This window comes from Capsicum annuum, chromosome 9 (assembly GCF_002878395.1).
Source record: "Capsicum annuum cultivar UCD-10X-F1 chromosome 9, UCD10Xv1.1, whole genome shotgun sequence".
NCBI lineage: Eukaryota > Viridiplantae > Streptophyta > Magnoliopsida > Solanales > Solanaceae > Capsicum > Capsicum annuum.
The window spans coordinates 135016281-135037572 of NC_061119.1; positions in this window are offsets into that span (position 1 = coordinate 135016281).

Sequence of the window (21292 nt, forward strand, 5' to 3'; positions counted from 1 at the left end):
CAACACATAGCAAATAATTGTGAGTCCTTTTGAGGTCGTGAACCTCTTTGGACTTTGAATGAGACTAACATTCAATGCGTCAAGGATGCCAAGGCATCCTACATTGAATGGGACGCATATTCCTTATTAAAATAAATATGTAGCTAGGACCTAAAAGATAAGAGTGGGTTTATGACATGGTTCCCTCGAGTGGACAAATCGAGAGTGGAAAAACTTGTGGCTTTCAACGCACAACTGATCGACCGATCCACAAGGCATTTCCCAAAGGGTATTTTAAGAAAAAATGTCTGTGCAACCACGCAACCATTCGTAAAAGAAAAATAAAGGAGGTTCCAATTGGAGGAAAGTATGAACGAATGCCAGTTATATAAAGCGGTAACAATGTAGCACATAGCGAAATCTAACATGCTAAACAATATACATATAGATGAACAAGATAACACATTAACAATAAAAATGGGAAAAGGGACAGACATGGAGACATGTAAAAACACATGAGAAGGGAAAAGGGGAAGGACTAATAAATCATGATGTAAGAAGACAATAAAAGAAGAACATATAGAAAATAAATCAAGATGTCAAACATTATAAAAACAAATAGAGAGAATCCCATGTAAAGCACAAATTTGTCATGGTTAGAACCTAAGATCCCCAGCAGAATCGCCATTCTGTCATGCCCCATTTTCCTCGCGGAAAATGGGATTCAACGTGACCACTTTTTGGGATTGTTTTGAGGGTAGATGTGAAGAGTCGCCACCTAACGAATTAAGGTGTGTTAGGGCACCGGTCTAGGCTACTACAAACCTATTTTGTTGTTTTGTCCTAGTTCACTAGAGTTTGGGTAAGGATTCAAATTACCTCAAAAGGAAGGTGTTAGGCACCTTTCGAGGTCCACAAAGGTGGTTCCCAACCGAATTCGTATTTTACGTGGGGATTCTATGTGATCAAATAAGGTCTCTTATTTTATTATTAATTTAATGTTTAACTAAGTGATAAAACAATTAATGAACAAAACACATGTTATTTTATTATTTCTAATTGTTAATTAGCTAAGTGATAAAAATAGTAAACGCATAAAATAAGACAAGCAAGGAGAAAGAAATGACATAATTTATAATAAAAGGGGACTGCTTATATAATAAATTAACTACCCCAAATAAATAAGCATGTAAAGTAAATAAATGACAAAAAAAATCGTCAAAATCAAACAAAAAATTGTTTTTGGTCTCATTTAGATCAGAACCCCAACTTGTTTAATCATCATCCGACTCATTGGCTGAACTCTTAGATAAGTGACAATGTCATTAGTCTTACCATCAATATCCGTTGGGATCATCACTTCCGAATGACTACCCGTCCCACTCCACCTAAGCTGGATGTCAAGTCTAAAAACGTTCTAGGACAAGGATAGAACTAACATTTTTAGACATACTTATCATCCCACCTATTGTCCAAGAGGAATTGGACTTTGCTATTTTGGTTTTGTGATCTAGACGAATTAAAGCTATGTTGCCTAGGACTCAAAGTGCGTAACAAGTAGGACATCATGTAGCACATAATTATCCCAAGTTAGCCTCTTGGTTAATTAACGTTTATTAATGTGTTCATCAAGCAAAGACAAATAATTATTTATTTTGTGTCATTGACCTATAAGCATGGTATCTAAGTATTCAACAATTGGTGACAAAAGATAACTGTGACTCGTGTGTGTAATAATATGTTGTCAAGTGTTTACAAGAGGGTGTCAGAAGTGTGGTAAATGTGTCAAAGAATTGTTCTCATGAATTAAGTGTTATAAACTAATGAGAATAAAATATTAAAATGCGTTAACATGACAAAGATGCATTTAAATGTGGGAGAATGAATCGACATGTAGGAATTTTATGTTTAACATATTGAAGTCTTTAACGGTGAAAATAACATGATGCCGATTACTATCATGCTGGTATTAACATTAATATGCAGAAACATGACTTTAGTAATGCAGAATAATGCAAAAATATAGTTGTAATAATGCAGAAATGCAGTTCAATAATGCTGGAACGAAGTTTAATAATGCAGAAACACAGTTTAGTACTGCAGGAATGTGGTTCAATAATGCAGAAACGCAATTTAATAATGCAGAAACCCAGTTTAATAATGCAGAAACACAGTTTAATTGTAACGCCCCGAATCAGGTATCCAGAATGTTACACGGTGCTTATGACCCCGATGGACCACAAGCTAACCCATGACTGATATCTGTAACTGAGTACTAAATAATACACTATAAATATGAAAAAATAAAAACTGAAAGGCCATAAGGTTCAAAACTGATAAACATCTGATAAAAACATCTCTAAATAATGTGGTACGACTATACCAAAATTGAAACAATGTTTAAAACATGCTGTAGTCTAAAAACACTGTAGTCTGAAAACCTCTAAAATGTCTGAATAAGGAGTTGATGGGACATCCCCAACTAACTCCAACTACTAAGATAAACTAAGTAATGAAGAAATAAAGTAAATGATCATGTCCTCGAAGGATGAGGACTCACTGCTAACTTTAACTTCTGAAACTGGAATGCTACTGATGTTCTGGAGCTCATGCTTCTAAACCTATAGTATAAAACACCATAGTGCAAATGCGTCAGTATGTATTTAATACACGAGTAGTCTATAAAATATATTAATAATTAAAATTAGATAATTTTGATAAAATAATAGCCTAAAAATAATATCGGGGGGTCGAAATTGGGTGTCAACACATATGCATAAACATACAAAACCAAACATAACATATACTAAGCTGATCTGATTAAATGACCCACTGATAGCTGAATACTGATCATGTAAAACTAAATTGTACTTTGTTTGAATGACTGGACTGAAATTGTGGGGTATTGTGAATATGAGAAAAGGACTAATTGAACAATATGAAATAACTGAGTATAAATACATGAAAATTGTAATATCTGAGAATGCAAGACCAAGCATAAATCTGTACTGAGATAAATCTGTAATCTGAAAGACTGAAAACTGTATAACTAAATAACTGAAAATCTGTACACTTGATCAAGCAAACCTGAACTTAGAATACACTGAATACTGTACTAAGACTATGGGAGATATCATCTAACCGACATAAACTCTGTGACCTATCATTGAGTCCAACATCTGACCCACGTTGAGGAGGGTTGTTCTATCCTTGCCATCAAATAGTACCTAAACTATAGTGATCACTATCTGATGTCCCAAATGACTAAAGAGTTACCCTATACTAGCAGGTGCTCTCATGAGATACGTGTCAACCCTAAACAGGCAGGAAGACATCTCAAACCTATGATGGCTACGTAGTTTTGTAACTCAGGGATTGCTACTAAGGGTCACATCCTAACTGGCAGGAATGGCCCCATCCCTAGGTTTACTCGGTGCTAAATCCTACTCCTAACTGAATGACATTAGAGTACTAACTGGTACATGCACTATTAACTGATAAGCTCAGGTCATGGTATTTTGAAAATAATATTTCATATAGATTCTGAAGTAATTATAAACATATAAACTGATAGTGCTCAACATGATCATGGTGTTCTAAATATGATAATAAAAACATGGTCTGACTGACTTGTTACTTGAAAAACGGAAATATGAAAAAACACATAGGTATCGGGTGTTCATAACCCGCCAATACTGAATGACCATAAAGCACGATATCAATACTTATAACAGTAGTATAGGAATTATGGTTCAAAGATCCAAAACATGACATTCCACCAAACATGTGAGAATCATGAACTTGAACATGGGAATGCTTTAAAACATATGAAAATAAGATGATTACATGGCTAAATTCACAATTCGATATTATGACATGAAATTCAATTGAACACGAAATGAGAAATTGAAACTTAAGGCATGAGATAACCAATATTTTCATGGGATTATACTAGGACATGAATTGAGTCAAATTACTAAGGAGAAATATGATTTAAACTCACCTTGAACACATACAACTTCATAATAATGGGAAAAACTCATATTTTAAATCAAAAAAGGTTTTTGGGATCCATGGGTGAAAGGGACCCTATAGATGAACTCCAACATACCTTAATAGACAGATTCTTGAAAAGTTTTTGAGGATTTCTTGAACTTGATGCTTGAATTCCTTGGTTTATTGAGAAAAGGCTTGAATCTTATTCTTGGGAATAAGGGCAGGGGTTTGAAGTCATATACTGATTGTTTAGGATTAAGAGAGTGGAGTTAGTATGTTTAAAACTCCGTTAATTAGTTTTGGAGTGATTAGGGATGGTTTAGGGGTGTGAATAGACTTCGATGCCCTTGATTTAAGTCAAAACGGAGCACTTTTGGCACTGTACAATGACCCAGGAAAAACCTAGCAGATTGCCAAAGCCAAGGTGGGCGTCGCATGGACAAGGGTCCAGCGCTTAGGTGGGCGTCGCATGGCCAATCACATATCCTTTCCAGTGCCCCTCTGCGATTTGTCTGGCGACGTACGACCCTTTGCATAGTCATAACTTTTCTCTCGGGTATCTAATTAAGGCGGAATTGGTATCGTTGGAAAGCTAATTCAATTATTTATAGATTGGTGGCTCTTAAGGTGAAAAATTAGACATATGTAAGAAGTTATACACATTCAAAGCTGACCCTTATAGAATCAAACACCAAATTTGGTTGAATAAAAAACTCTTAGTTCAACCTTGCTCTAAGTGATTCCTATGAACATTTTTCACCTCATAGCACTTTACACACTAGGATAATGATCATGACATATATATATATATTCAAATATAAATCATGGGGTTATAGTTTACACATGTAGGAACAACGGTTTGATTTCTAGCTCAAAATGCGGGGTGTTACATTATCTCCCCTTTGAATCATTGATCCTCGAATGAGACTAGTTAGACTGAGAATACTAAGGTAACTAGGACTATATACTGAACATGCATGACTTGGAATATGATTGCATAACTGAGCCTGAGCATGCTACATGAACTAAACTGATTTCGTGAATACATGTAATGATATAAGAATGGTTGTAAGTTTCAAATAAAAACGAGAGAGTCAACTTTTGACTAACCATTACCTCAACCTGGATCTAGTTTTGTAAAGAAAAGTTGAGAGGTCAAGGACATGAAAGATTGAGGTACTACAATATCTCTCCCTTGGGATTATTCGTCCCCCGAATGATACTGACTTGGCTGAAATACTAAGAAAAGACTGAGATGATGCACTGGATACTTACGAACTGAATCATGACTGAATATCTAAATCTGAAACATGATGCATAAACTGAATTGAATTTACAACTTGCATTAGAATGAATTACCTCATGAATAGGAAAGATGGAAAACCATAGAAACTTGTTTGTCTGACTACTAGACTGATTGCTGGCTATGCGGACTGAATCATACTGAAAGCTTATATTCAACTATACATTCCACTTTAAAACTGCACTTCACTGAGGCTACTTAAAATATTCACATGGGCACTTATAACTTTATCTACAGAAGTCTGAGATGAACTAAATTCTCTCACTATGATCAAGCCTACTCGAATCTACAAAGTGCACACACAACATTGTAATACTAGTCTAAACCATGAATTCAATACCCCATGCATTTTCACCACTTCTTATCTCACAAATAATTTTTCTTACCACTTCAACAACTAAATTCAACCCCTTACTAGGAATTCACTGATGCACAATGCATTCATCTACTTATACACAAACATAACATTCAAGCCTATCTTCATAACCTCATATGAACTTCTAGGCAAACAACCATAAAAATATCTTTCTCATATTCTCTAAACCCCTATCAATAATAACTTTCTTGTACTATTCTTAAGAAGGCACACATGAAATTCTCAACTAACCATGACATATATAAAAAGCTTAACGTCAATCTTCCTTCAATCCTATAGCCTTAGATACAACAAGTATGCTATAATCTTTTCTTTAACAAGGAACATTTACTCTGTCTCATCTAAACAATTACTCATCACTACTATCATTACATAAGAAGAGGTCACTGAAAGGTTAGAACATAAGGACCTGAAATGTGAAAGAATACTGTGCATAACTTGGACACTTAACTAAGGCCTGAGGAATAGAGTATCAAAAGTATGAATTCATTGAAGAGAGATAAACTGAGGACATACATGACATAATCTAAATTTTGCTGATCATTAAGATTGTACCATGAGTATATGGAACTGAACATTCTGTAAAGCATAAGTGCATGAGTCATGAGCTACATTACATGAGTTTGGAGTTCATGATTTCATAGAATATAATTTGTACTGCTGAGTGAAATGGAACTCCTTATACTAGGATTTAGAAGCGTACATGATTCTGTTGAAAGTGTATGATATGAGCTATGATCATAGAGCTGACATGTAGAGAATGAGTAGATATCGTGATAACTGAAGTACAAAACTTCACACTAAGAATGGGTTGGGCACCCTCCTCCCTTACTGACGTTCTATAATACACTAGTATTACTAATCTGAGAGCCTGACTTGGTTACTTGTTCTATTATTCCCCCCTTAGCTTTAAGCCATCATTCTAAGTCTGTAGACCCCTTTAATAAACTCTAAACTGAACTGCAACCACTTTATTTTGGAGCCCAAGATATAACAAGACACATAAATAATAAACTTAACCTGAAAAGCTATATTTGAAAGTGTAGAACCCATTGCTAGTACTTCCTTTAAGATACAATTCTTAACTTTCTATAGACCTATAGCCATCATATAATCACTTGAACACTTACTAACTTAGAATCTTTATAAGTATCACCATACCCTGAGTTACTATCTAGAGTTTTAACTCTTCTTTTTATTTACTTAATCTTCAAGGATTCAAACTTAGATTCTAACAATTAACATGGATATTACAAAACTATAATTAACGATACTACTTCCATCATAGTCTACTAATATTACATTTCTAAACTTATATTTTCCCTAAACCATGAGAATTATCATCACACCTGAACATCCGACATCAACAATATATAATTTTGAATCAACAAACTTAAATTCTTACATACACTATTTCAAGCCTACAAGATCACTTTCCATACACCTAGCCCCATGGATACATAATCTACTAAATTCACATAAAACTATCCCCACTTTATTGCCGCTAAACTTTTGGGTTTATGCTTCTAATTCTAGGTCACATGCTGTCATAGGATTCTGAGAAGGGATATGAGGTCACATCTAACTTAGGCTTAGTGCATAATTTTTCATGAACATGAAAAAATATTTCAAACTCTAGAACATAAGGGAACTAATGACATCCTTTTAATCCCACGTGTAATCCCCCATAACTGTCTGTGGGGATTGTCTGAAAAAGCTTTATCTATAGGGATTTGAGATTGAGTATTTTTGTTGCCTCAATATTAAAGCAGAGTTGGCATGAATGATTAATGTGAGAATCTATTTAAGTTCTTCAGAGAACACTTATACTGCATGATCTGAGACATAAAAGTAGGGAACATTTCTTAAATAACCTGTAGCCTCTCGAAGAAAAGTGTAGATGTCTCCGTACTGTTCTGCCAGACTCTACTAAACACAGGTTCATAGACAACCTAGGACTCTTGAACTCTGGGCTCTGATACTAAGTTTGTTATGGCCTGAGACTACCCTCTAGTCATAACTGATGCTTGGAACCACAGGTGATCCCAAACTAACCCATGAACTGGCTACTATTGAGAAGCTGATTTATAATTTATTAAATTATAGATTCTGCTGTTCAAAAATATAATCATGACAAAATTTGGGGAAAATATAATACTGATACAATTTATAATATGATAAAACTAAAGAAAGAATTGAAATTACATGACTGACTCTGACTGACATCTATGAAGCCTCTACTTTATTGACTATAGATAGCTAGAATATATCTCCAACCACTACTAATCAATACATATGAATAATAAAATAAAGTACATGAACAATATCTAATTGGAGTACCCAAAATAGGAGAACTCATCACCTGCTGGCTAGAAACTACAACTGTCTAATCATGATATGTAAGCTACAATTGGTACCTATATTATGAAATAATGTAGCCGCACAGACATATATGTGGATCAATACTTCTGGAATGTACCGAGTAAGTGGGGGTGAATGCAATAAGTAAAACTGAGTAGGTATATAATCTTAAAACATGCATACTAAGTGCAAGTAGACTCACCAAGAGACTATAATAGACTGAAATCTAAAGTAGCTTAAATCACGAGTAACAAAAATAATCTGGTAAACTAGTTAATCACTACACTTAGTTTCGTAAAACTATACTTTGTAGAATAAGCAGAATTAAAGTTGAGAAATAATAAAACATGGATACCGTATGAATACTGAGTTTGAAACTACGTGATGGAAACTGACATAACTCGAGGATCTGAATACATAAATATACTGTGCACGAATGCATAAACATACAAAACCAAACATAACATATACTAAGCTGATTTGATTAACTGACTGACAGATAGCTGAATACTGATCATGTAAAACTAAATTCTACTTAGTCTTAATGATTGGACTGAAATTATGGGATACTGTGCATATGAGATAAGGACTAACTGAACAACATGAAATAACTGATCATGAGTGCATGAAAATTGTAATATCTGAGAATGCAAGACCAAGTGTACATATGTACTGAGATAAATCTATAATTTGAAAGACTGAAAATTATAAAACTAAATAACTAAAAATCTACTTTCTTGGTCAAGCAAACCTGAACTGAGAATACACTGAATGTTGTACTGCGACTGTGGGAGCTATCATCTAACCGACACAAACCATGTGAGTTATCATTGAGTCCAACGTCTAATCCACATTGAGGAGGGATGTTCTATCCTTGCTATCGAAATAAAACCAAAACTGTAGTATCACTAACTGTTGTCCCGAAGGACTAAGGAGTTACCCGATACTGGTAGGTGCTCTCATAAGATATGTGTCAATCCTAAATTATCAGGAAGACATCTCAAACCTACGCTGGCTACGTAGTTCTATAACTCAAGGATTTCTACTAAGGGTCACATCCTGTACTAGCAGGAATGCCCCCATCTCTGGGTTTGCTTGGTGCTAAATCCTACTCCTAACTGAATGACACTGTAGTACTAACTGGTGCATGCACTATTAACTGATAAGCTCAGGTCATGGTATTTTGAAAATAACAATGCATACAAATTTTGAAATAATTATAAATATATAAACTGATAGTGTTCAACATGATCCTGGTGTTCTGAATATGATCATAAAACCATGGTATGACTGACTTGTTACTTGAAAAATGAAAATATGTAAAAATACATAGGTATCGGGTGTTCATAACCCGCCAACACTGAATGAACATAAAGCACGATATCAATACTTATAACTATAGTGTAGGAATCATGGTTCAAAGATCCAAAACATGAACATTCCACCAAACATGTGAGAATCATGAACTTGAGCATGGGAATGCTTTTAAACATGCAAAAACAACATGATTACATGGCTAAATTCATAATTCGATAATATGACATAAACTTTTATTGAACACAAAATGAGAAATTGAAATTTGAGACATGAGATAGCCAATCTTTTCATGGGATCATACTAGGACATGAATTGAGTCAAATTACTAAGAAGAAACATGATTTAAACTCATTTTGAACATATAGAACTTCATAATAATGTAAAATACTCATATTTTAAATCAAAGAAAGGTTTTTGGGCTCCATGGGTGAAAGGGGCCCCATGGATGAACTCTCACATACCTTAATAGTCGGGTTCTTGAAAATTCCTTGAGGATTTCTTAAACTTGATGCTTGAATTCCTTGGTTTCTTGAGAAAGGGATTAAATCTTGTTCTTGGGAATAGGGGAAGGGTTTTAAAGTCATATGTTGATTGTTTAGGATTTAGCGAGTGGAGTTAATATGTTTAAAACTCCTTTAATTAGTTTTGGAGTGATTAGGGATGGTTTAGGGGTGTGAAAAGACTTCTACACCCTTGATTTAAGTCAAAACGGAGCACTTTTAGCACTGTGCAATGACCCAGGCAATGCCTAGCAGATCGCCCAAGCCAAGGTGGGTGTTGCATGGCCAATCTACCTGCCCTTAAGTGGGCATCGCACACCCTTTCCAGTGGCCCTCTGCGATTTGACAGGCGAGGCACGACCCTTTGCATGACCATAACTTTTTGCCCGGGTATAAGATTAAGGAGAAATTGGTATCATTGAAAAGATAATTCAATTATCTACAACTTGGTGGGTCTTAAGCTTAAAAATTTCACATATGTAAGATGTTATACATATTCAAAACTGACCCTTTTAGAATCGAACACCAAAATTTGGCCGAATCAAAAGCTCTTAGTTCAACCTTATTCTAAGTGATTCCTATGAACATTTTTTTACCTTATAGAACTTTACACACTAGGATAATGATCATGACATATATGTTCAAATATAAATCATGGGGTTATAGTTTACAAATGTAGGAACGATGATTCAATTTCTAGCTTAAAATGCAGGGTGTTGCACATGGGTTTCTATTTGTTAGGCTCCTGTATTCAAGTTTTAGTAATGAAAAACTAATGAGTGGACATTCACCGGATATTGGATGATAGAAGGGTATCTCATCTGAAGATATGGAAGATCAAAAAGACTAACTTAACATGGAAGCAAGCAAGAGAGCCATCTCCAAAAATGAAAGAACATCCAATCATGAAAAGGAGGATCACAACATTCAAATAGTATGGAAAGAAAATAAATCAAATATCTTAGAAATAGAAGGATCACAATCCCAGAATCATGGAAGACCAAATCAATCAGAACATAAAATAAAATGAAGGAAGTCCACAATTATTACATGGACATATCTAATATAGACATGTATAATTGTGGAAACTGCACCACATATGGATATATATAATGTTGACATACATTATGGTGCCATACTTTAATCAAGGAATCAATCCAAATCGTTGATTAAGAAGAAATCTCTTGGGTTTCCTCACAAAGGGTAACGACAGAAAAAGGTGGACAGTATAAAAGAAGAGACAAAAGGCTGAAGCACATATGCAACTTCAAAGAAGAATATCAAAGTATCTCAATCTTAGTTTCACAAGGCTTTGTAACTTTTAGTTTACAATATTTATATAAAGAGTAGGGCTGAGTCAACTTTGTAATATCAAATAAATTTGTGTCACAAGATTTAAAGAATAAAATAAATCTTTAGAACTTATTTCTCACTATTTTACTCAAGCCTGACATTAAACGATGTAAGGAAACTTTAAAACCCAAGGGGACTGGAAGTAGGTACCACATTATTGTTCCAAACTAAGATAAATCTCGGTGTCTTTACTTTATATTTGATTACTTATTTGCTTAATTGTTTTAAATCTAATATGTCTTGGGAAGTGTACTAATCCACAGGCGAGTCAACTGTGAAGAGCCAGTAGTCAACTCAGAGAAAATTTTCAATTCAGCCCCCCTCTTGAATCTCAAATGGTATTAGAGCAGGTCTCACCAATAGTGTTGCTTAACCGTAAGTGAGTAAATATCAAATGGCAAATTATCAAATCCCTGGTGCTCTTCTCCAGGATGGCCACTCCTCCATAAGACCACCATACTTTAATGGACAATATTACTCCTACTGGAAAAATAGGTTCAAAATCTTTGACCAATCAAATAAATTCCAAGTATGGGTTGTCATAAAAAAAGGGTCTAAATTCGATTCTAAGACTTAAAGAGAAGTTAAAGGACAAAGAAAAAGAATATTTTAGTTCTGACATAGAATACCTTGAAAGCTTTTAGGTCACAAAAGATCAACAAGAGGTAATTTAAACTAATGCACATGCTATAAGTCTACTTCTTTATGCAGTGAGTGGAGAAGAATATGACAAAATGTCAACTTGTGAGACTGCAAAAGAAGTGTGGGACAAATTGGAGGTAACCTATGAATGAACCACCAAAGTGAAGAAGTAAAAAATTATTGCCCTAGTAAATGAATACGAGCTGTCTAAAATGGAAAAGAATGAGAAAATTGAAACAATGTTTGCCAGATTCAATAAGATTGTATGCGAACTGAAATCACTGGGAATGATCTATCTATATAGCCTACAAGTCCAGAAGCTGGTCCAAAGTCTTGCAAAGATTTAGGAAACCAACGTTGTCATTCTGAAAGATAGAGATCTAAACAACATGACATATGACAAACTATGAGGTAACCTTATTGCATATAAGAAAAATTATATTAGCAGGTACCATAAGGAGAAAAAGAAGAAACTAGTAGCTTTCAATGCTGCTTCAATTGAAGAAGAGGACATTATGAAGATGCTAATAGCGAAGGGATGTCCCTTATCAACCATAGAGTAAGGAAGATCATGAGACAGAGACAACAAAGATCCCAGGAGCCAAAAATAATGACTCTACAAGAAATAATGATCGCTATTATCATTGTGGAAAGCCTGGCCACTTCAAACAAAATTGTCCAGAGTTGAGAAGATGACCATCTAGAAAGAATCAAAACTTTAGAGCTTGGAGCGATAAAGATGACACTAAAAAAGAAGTAGAGGCTGGCAATATATGCTTCATAGTAATAGGTGAATCTAGCGAGGTAACACTACATGATTATCACAACTATAATGCTCTTGAATCTAACTTTGATATGATAATTGATGAGCTTCAAGAAGGTATAGATGAATATAACAAACTCGCTCAAGAGAAAAAAAGTTACAAAGCTCTATTTAAATAAAAACTCAAAAAGGAACAAAGAAGTTATCGGATAGAAATTGAAGCATGTCAAATTGAAATTGAATTTCTTCACGAAGAGCTTGATGACATAAAATTTTAGTTACACAACTATAGGAAATCTCCTAGCCACAGTTTTTTAAGATTAAAATTTCTTAAAAAATAATTCAAGTTCATCATCAGGGTCATTTAAACCATCTAAGTTCTCTTTCTCCTCTCGAGGACCCATCTATTTTACCTGTGGATAGAGAGAGCATAAATCCTACACCTACATGTATAAGCCTAAAAGTGTGAGGGTTTGGAAGCCAAAAAAAGAACATCTAATCCACAAGGACCCAAGACCACTTAGGTACCTAAGCAGAATTAATCTTCTTGTATTGTAGGAACATGTCTGCAAAAATCATTAAAATAAAATATGGGCTCCTGATGGCGGATGTTCTAGGTACATGATCAAAAAGAAAGAAATCTCTTCTGCTTTAAAGAATACAGGCAGAGGATCAGTCAAAATTAGTGACAACGCTAGAGACAATGGCATCAAATTAGCTCAGTAAATGTCAGCCTCTTATGCAAATTTGGTAAAGTATATCTGATAGTCCGTCTTAAGTGTAACTTGATGTGGGGTGTATTTATGCACTTTAGTGTTGTTGTCCTAGTCTACTTAGCCTTGTTTGGAGGAAAATTCATGTGCTTTATGTCTTAATGATGATATAAATGACAATTTAAGCGTTCAAGCAAGTGATTACAATGTTTAAAGGTGTTTTCTAACAAGTTTGGGTTCAAAACGATCATTTAGCATCTACACGAGAAACTAGTTTTACTAGCTTAAGCTAGGTGTTGTTCCAATCTATCGTGATGGATTATAATGTGTCAAATTAGTTCCTAATGTTATTTTTGTATATTTATGAGTGTAACAACTTGTTTATAGTGTGAAAATTTTAAATGGAACAAGCAAAGAGTCAAAACAATAAGTTAAAGATCAATGTGGGCAAGCCTAGTCTTAACTTGAGTTTCTAGTTTGTTGTTCTTGATGTTTTGTTGTATTGAGGTCTAATCCATGGTGTTTGATAATGTAGGATGCTTTTGGAGTTGATTATGGTGATATATGGATGTTGAACATGCTATAAATTAAAGGGAAAACAACACCAAAAGCTTGGAAGAAAAGAAGGAGGTTAGACACAAAAGTGGATATCTAGAGAGGGCATGTAGATAAGCCCAATCATCTCCCTTTATAGCGGTGCTCTAAGGTAGTTTGAACCTCCTTTGGAGCAGTGCAATACCCCAGGCGGTGCCCCCTTTACTCCCATTCTCTAGAATGGGCGGCGCATGGCCTATTCCGACACGATAATTATTCCCCACTTATAAATACAATACTTATACACTTTGTTTAACACTTTTGGATGTCATTGGCTTATGAGAAATGCTTCTCAACACTTCTTTTAGGGTTTACATCTCTTTAATTTAGCATTATAAGGGATTATAATATGTATTCAATTATGTTGATTACAGTTATATAGATTAGTGCCTATATGCCCCTTTTCCAGGGTTAAGGCTGAGATCATGATTGTTTTCATTTTGAATTAAGTTTGTTAAATTTCTTATCATATTTGGGTGTTTGTTTATCTTTGTTTTAACTAATTTAAGGATTCATGTCCCTTAGAATATATTTATTGTCAACCTTATGATCTCGGGAGGTGGAATAAGAAGATAAAACATGGGGATAAATAGAGTATGGTTCTTATTCTTTTATAAAATAAGGAGTATGAATTAGCATCTAGGATATGGATGTACCAAGAAGATTGCTTGGTTCACATGTAGGATGATAGATTTATGCATCTAATTGAATTATTATATCCTCGCTCAATGATGTAGTTGTAATGTCCAAGTTAGGTGGACAATTAGAGGTCGGGAGACCATGATCATGCGATAAACCCTACGAATCAATAACCAAGATAATAAATCTAACAAATAAAGTTCAATGATGTAGTATGATTGTTCGTAAGCTTTAACCCTAGATCTCTATCCATTGATTGTCAAAAGTCATTACTTTTCCGTATTAGTTTAGTTTACTTTTTATTTACAATTTTAATACTTTATTGGTTACTTTATCTCAATTGTTAAACTATAACTGGATAGATTTTTAACATAAGTCCCTGTGGGATTGATATTTAACTTTATTGAAGGTCACTATATTACTTGGTAGACACGTACACTTGCGTGTGCGCTGTCAAGGTTTTGGCACCATTTTTGGGGACTTATAAATTAACAACTATCTTATTTTTAGTTTAGCTATATTGAGTTGTAAATAGTTTAGTTTTTTAGGTTTCTTTTTAGTTTCTTTTATTTTCTTTTTATCATACTTCTTGATATGTCAGCCTGGGATAAATGGTTTTCGAGTGATGACGATTATTGTTGTTTTTGTGGGGGACCCCATCATGAGGCTTATTGTCTAGATTTTAATGAAAGTGTGTGGATGTGACCTTTACAATATGAGGTGGATACTATTCTATCTGCGAAATAGACCATAAGTTGGTGTATGGTTTGTGGTAACAGTGGTTATTCTGTATCTATGCGCGCTATCAATCCCGATTCATAATTGTTTGTTGGCTATGCTCAAAGAAAATATTATGTGAACACCAATAATAAAATGTTGTAGACTTAGCCACAAATATAATTATGGAACAACCAGCAACAATAGTTTCAGTGGCAACAATCGAACATGTAGGTCACAACTCAAACTGGCAGTGTAGAAGAGATGCTGAATCAACTTTTAGCATCTCACGAATAGTTGTTGGTAGACATGAAGAACCAGCAGGTGGTTACAAAGTAGTTGTAAAATCAGCTGGAGGTAGGTACAAAGTTAACTCCCCAACCGATTGCAGACAAAGTTGTTGATAATTTGAGGAAGTCTGAGTACTCAAAAACTAAAGTTGTTGAACAAGTTAAGGAGATACCACCACCACCATGTTCACAGATGCTATGAAAAAAAAATTATAAGAAGGATACTATCCAATCTATGGAACAAACACAAGAATTGTAGCCATTCAACTGTTATCTGTCTTTTCAGACTACAATTGAGAAGGTGAATATGAGTGAGGGTGTTGTGGATTGTATAACTTTTGAAGTAGGATTGGATGGGCCTCATTCAAAGAACTTTTTCATATTATGTTTAGATAATGTCTTGTCTGTGGAATTATCTGAAATAGTGGAAAGGTGTAAAGATGAGAAATACGAATCCTATATTCTTGATTTTGCACCAGTTAAGCAACATAGAAACACACCTCACTTCAAGGCTGATTGGTTTAGCATGCACTATCTATTACTTGGTTTCTTAATTTTTGTACCACCTCCGTATGAGCGAAGCAAAAATATGGATGTGAAGTTGGAGGTGTAATTCATATCCTTAAGATGGAGGAAAAAATTGATTGTGTCATGTTGCGACACTAAATCAGGCACTTCTTGGGAGGTAACCCAAGTAAAGTATGTTTTCTTTTTTGTATTTTTAGTTTTTACTTCTCTAGTTTTTGTTTTTGTTGAGTCATGGGTTGATGGGAAGACTGAGTACCAGAAAACCTGAGCTAAGGAGCATGGTAAAGACTGAGTGTGAGGTCCCCTCTTGATGTGTAAAGCTGCTACTAGCTAGGCCTACAGGCCTCTAAGAGTATTTCTATCTCTACTTTTAAATTCTACTTTGGGGACAAAGTAGATTTTTAAGTGTGGGGTGGGAAAATTCTCATTTTTAAGGTAATTTTAAAATTTTTGTGTAAGAAATAAGTAAGATGTTCTTGTTGGTGCTATATGTGACTGCATGATGTGAGTGTTTTGGTTATAAAAGCATGTTGATTGTGTGAATTGCTACTTTTGAGACTCCTAGGCTCTTGATTATGACTCTTGTACTTGTTGGCTTAATGTTTAATTTATGTTATTGTTTGATTAAGAGTCTATAAAGATCCTATGTGAATCAAGCATGTTCCATATGTGTGTGAGGTGTTTGTATATTCCTTGTTGCATGTGATGACTAGAATTTGCCTGGTGTGTGTGCAAAGAAAAATAAAGAGTGTGGGACTAGGGGATGATATAGACATTTCTTTGATGGCCAAGTGTTATACCTTCTTTTCACCTACCCTTGTGCATTATCCTAGTTAACCCCCATTGAGCCTTTAGCTTTTTCTTTGGCAGCCTCATGTGTAGCCTAATCCCCTTCCTTGATTGACCTTAATTTAATCCAAAGCTCCTAGTGCTTAGCATAAAATCAATTAAGGAGTTTAAAATTCAAGAGGGAGAAAAGTGAAATTGAAGCCTCCAAGTGATAGTTATCGGGGTGTAAAGATCTTTGTGTTGTGGTTGGGAGTTCAAGAAAGTTATGCTAAAGAAATTCCCATTTTTTAGCCCATGTGTGTTACAATGAACCTGTTTTAGCTCTGGTCTTCCACGGACATTGTCTACCTCAATTAAGGAAAATCACTTAAATTGAGGGTGACTGTCATGGGGGTGTGTAAAATAAATTGGGTGCAAAAAAGTATAAAATTGAATGATATGTACATAACACATTCCCACCACAGTGTATGCAAGTAAGCTTAATGAGATGGGGCAAATAAAAAAAGATGTGAGTAGATAGAAGTGGTGTAAATTGGGTTGTTAGAGATTGGTCTTAATTATATAATGTGCTATATTAAAGTTCTTAGGGAAGATAGTCACTATTACTAGCCATAATAGTAGTTCCTACCCATCCCTTAGCCTACATTACAATTATTAAAGACCTATTTGATCTAATCTTCATCATTCTGATATTAGTGGAGTACTACACTAAGGAAAAGCATATGGTTCATTTTATGTAACTTGTGAATTCCTTGTGAGAGTGAGCGTAACTTAAATTTTTGTACCCATTGTGTTATAAAGTGCATTTATATGAGTGATTATGGTTAACTCTCTTGTTGTGAGGGAACATGTTTAATGAATGTGGGTGATTTGTATGATGTCTTTTATTGAGCAATATGCATGATTTTGCCAACTTAGTGAGTCAATTCTTGAGGCTAGGATGTTTTCAAGTAGTGTTCTTGAACTGTTAGTTGTGTACATAATATGCTTAGCATAGAAACTTGCATTCTATGTAGTCATTGCAGTACTATCTTGAGTGTCTTACATGTAGTAGAAGTGTAGACTCTACCCAGCTTACGATGCTTAGAGTAAAGATTTGTTCGAAGATGAACAAGGTTTTAAGTGTGGGGTGGTGATGTGGGATATATTTATGCACTTTAGTGTTGTTATCCTAGTCTATTTAGCCTTTTTTGGAGGACAATTTTTGTGCTTTATGTGTTAATGATGATATAAATAAGAATTTAAGTGTTCAAGCAAGTGATTACAACTTTTAAAGGTGTTTTCAAACAAGTTTGGTTTCAAAACAATCGTTTAGAGTCTAGACGAGAAAACTAGTTTTACTAGCTTAAGCTAGGTGTTGTTCTAGTCTATCGTGATGGATTCTAATGTGTCAAATGAGTTACTAATGTTATTTTTGTGTATTTATGAGTGGAACAACTTATTTATAGTGTGAAAATTTTAAATGGAACAAGTCAAGAGTCAAAACAATAAGTTAAAGATCAACGTGGGCAAGCCTAGTCTTAGCTTGAGTTTCTAGCTAGTTGTTCTTGATGTTTTGTTGTATTAAGCTCTATTACATGGTGTTTGATGATGTAGGATTCTTGTGTAGTTTATTATGGTGATATATTTTTGTTGAACAAGCAGGAAATTAAAGGGAAAACAACACCAAAAGCTTGGAAGGGAAGGCAAATGCACAAGGCAAAGGTTAGATGCAAAAGTAGACGTCCAGAGAGGGCATGTATATAAGCCCGTGCAGCCCCCTTTACAATGGTGATATAAGGAACTCTGAGCCTCCTTTGGATTGGTTCAATACCCTAGGTGTCTGACCTTCTACTCCCATGCTCTAGAACGGGAAGCGCATGGCCTATTCCCACACGACAATTGTTCCCCACCTATAAATACATTACTTGTACACTTTGTTTAACACTTTCGGACGTCTTTGACTTAGGAGAGGGTATTTTCAACACTTATTTTAGGGTTTATATCTCATTAATTTAGTTTATAATGGATTATAAAATTTATTCAATTATGTTGAATATGGTTATGTCAGTTAGCTGCCAAACACCCCTTTTCCAGGGTTAAGGCCGAGATCATGATTGTTTTCATTTTGAATTATGTTTGTTGAATTACTAATCATATTTGGGTGTTTTTTTATCCTTGTTTTAACTATTTTAAGGATTCGTGGCCCTTAGAATATATTCATTGTCGACCTTGTGATCTCGGGAGGGGGAATAGGAAGCTAGAACATGAGGGTAAATAGAGTAAAGTTCTTATTCCTTTATAAAATAAGGAATTTGAATTAGCGACTAGGATAGGGATGTACCTAGAAGACTTGCTTGGTTCACATGTAGGATGATAGCTTTATGCATCTAATTGGATTATTACATCCCTGCTCAATGATGTAGTTGTAATGTCCAAGTTAGGTAGACGATTAGAGGTCGGGAGACCATGATCATGCAATAAACCCTATGAATCAATAACCATGATAATAAATCTAACGAATGAAGTTCAATGGCGTAGTTGATTTTTCATAAGCCTTAACCCCAGATCTCTACCCATTGATTGTCAAAAGTCATTACTTTTCCGCATTAGTTTAGTTTACTTTTAGTTTACAATTCTAAAACTTTCTTGGTTACTTTATCTCAATTGTTAAACTAGAATTGGATAGCTTTTTAACATAAGTACCTATAGGATCAATATTCGACTTTCTTGAAGGACACTATATTACTTGGTAGACCACGTACACTTACGTGTCCACTGTCATAACTCACTCAACATCAGTCAGATGTGTGAAACCTAGTTTGGAATCTCCTCCAAGATAAAAGATAGTCCCTCAAACATGTTAAAAATAGCATGTCTCTCATCAAAGAACGTCAAGAATGGTATAGTGGAGTGAAAGAACTAGTTGTTTTGAGAAATTACCAGGATCTCTGGATTAGAACGTAATCTCCCAGATCACTGTTGGGAAGAAGAAATGCCTTGTCCAAAACAATAGTTAGAATATATTGGGAAGAGTTTGATCCACGAAAGGACAAAGTAATGTAAAATCCAAAGGAAATGCTCGCACTACCTCAAAACCATCACAAAACAAAGTCAACTATACCTCCTCTAGAGTTGACTTCTACATCTGAAATGGTGAAACTAAGTGTTGCAAGAAATTATAAAAAATATTTCCATCTTTCACCCTCAAATATCTTAATGACTAGGTACATTGTGAGAAGGTATTGAACATAATGAAACCCTTTCCCTTGTGGAAAGGTTTGAATCAATTCTATCTATTATTGCTTTCAAATGTTTTGAGTAATTTCAAATGGATGTCGAAAGCACTACGGTCTCAAACATTCTCCAAAGTATTGGCATGAGAGATTGAATGCTTTCCTACTAAATAATGATTTTTAAGAAAATAACTTTGATCTAACAAAATCTTGTTTCAAACTTCCTTACTGTATAATTTTACACTGATAATATTATTCTTGATAATTCTAACCTTTCTTTATGTGAGAATTCTTTTTTGCTTGCCTGGTGAAAGTTTTTTACGGCCTTATGGGAAATATCCTAAGTCCTTGACACAACTTGGAGGAAACTTTAGTTGACTCGCCAACAGCTGGAGCAGTTTACACAGCCATTGGTAGTTGTTGTACTTAAATTCTATGAATACGCATCAACTACTTAATTTTAATTTATCTTTTGAATTTGTTCCTATATTGTGTGACAATACTAGTGCCATTAGTCTATCTAAATGTACTGTGTATCATTCTAGTGCAAAGCATATTGACATCAAGCATTATTTTATTCATGATCATGTAGAAAGTGACAATTTTTATTAAAATTTGTTGGCTCCGAAAATCATCTGGTAGATATTTTTACAAAACCATTGCTGGAAGAAAGATTTGCCATTCTCAGCATTAATGATATATGAGTCATATTTTGGACAAAAATATTTGTCCGACTTTACCTATTTTACCAAAAAAAATATTTTTTAAGGGAAGTCATCATTAACTTCACCGTTTCCCACGCCTCCTCTACCACTTTTTCCTTTCCCTGTGCATTGTCCTTTCACATCCATTTGCCCCTTTCACTTCACGCCCCTTCACCTTCCCCTCCATTATTTCTTCTGAATAGTCTCCTCATACCCTTTTGCTTTTAGCCCTCTTAACAGGCTCTTCTCCTCCATCTCTCATCCTTAAATCTCATCTCCTCTCTCATATATGATAAAGACTCGCTCCATGGATAACATATCTAGAATCTTTTCTGATGATCTCGTTCTTCTTTCTGAGTCCTCTGATGAATCCTCATCTCAATCCAATCTCCTTAAGAGACGATGACACTCTTCCAGCCCTATCCCCTCTGTCAAAAAACCTCATCCAAACCCTCCTAACTCCTTATCTCCAGAAGAGATGCACAAATTCTGTACAAACTCTCACAAAGAAAA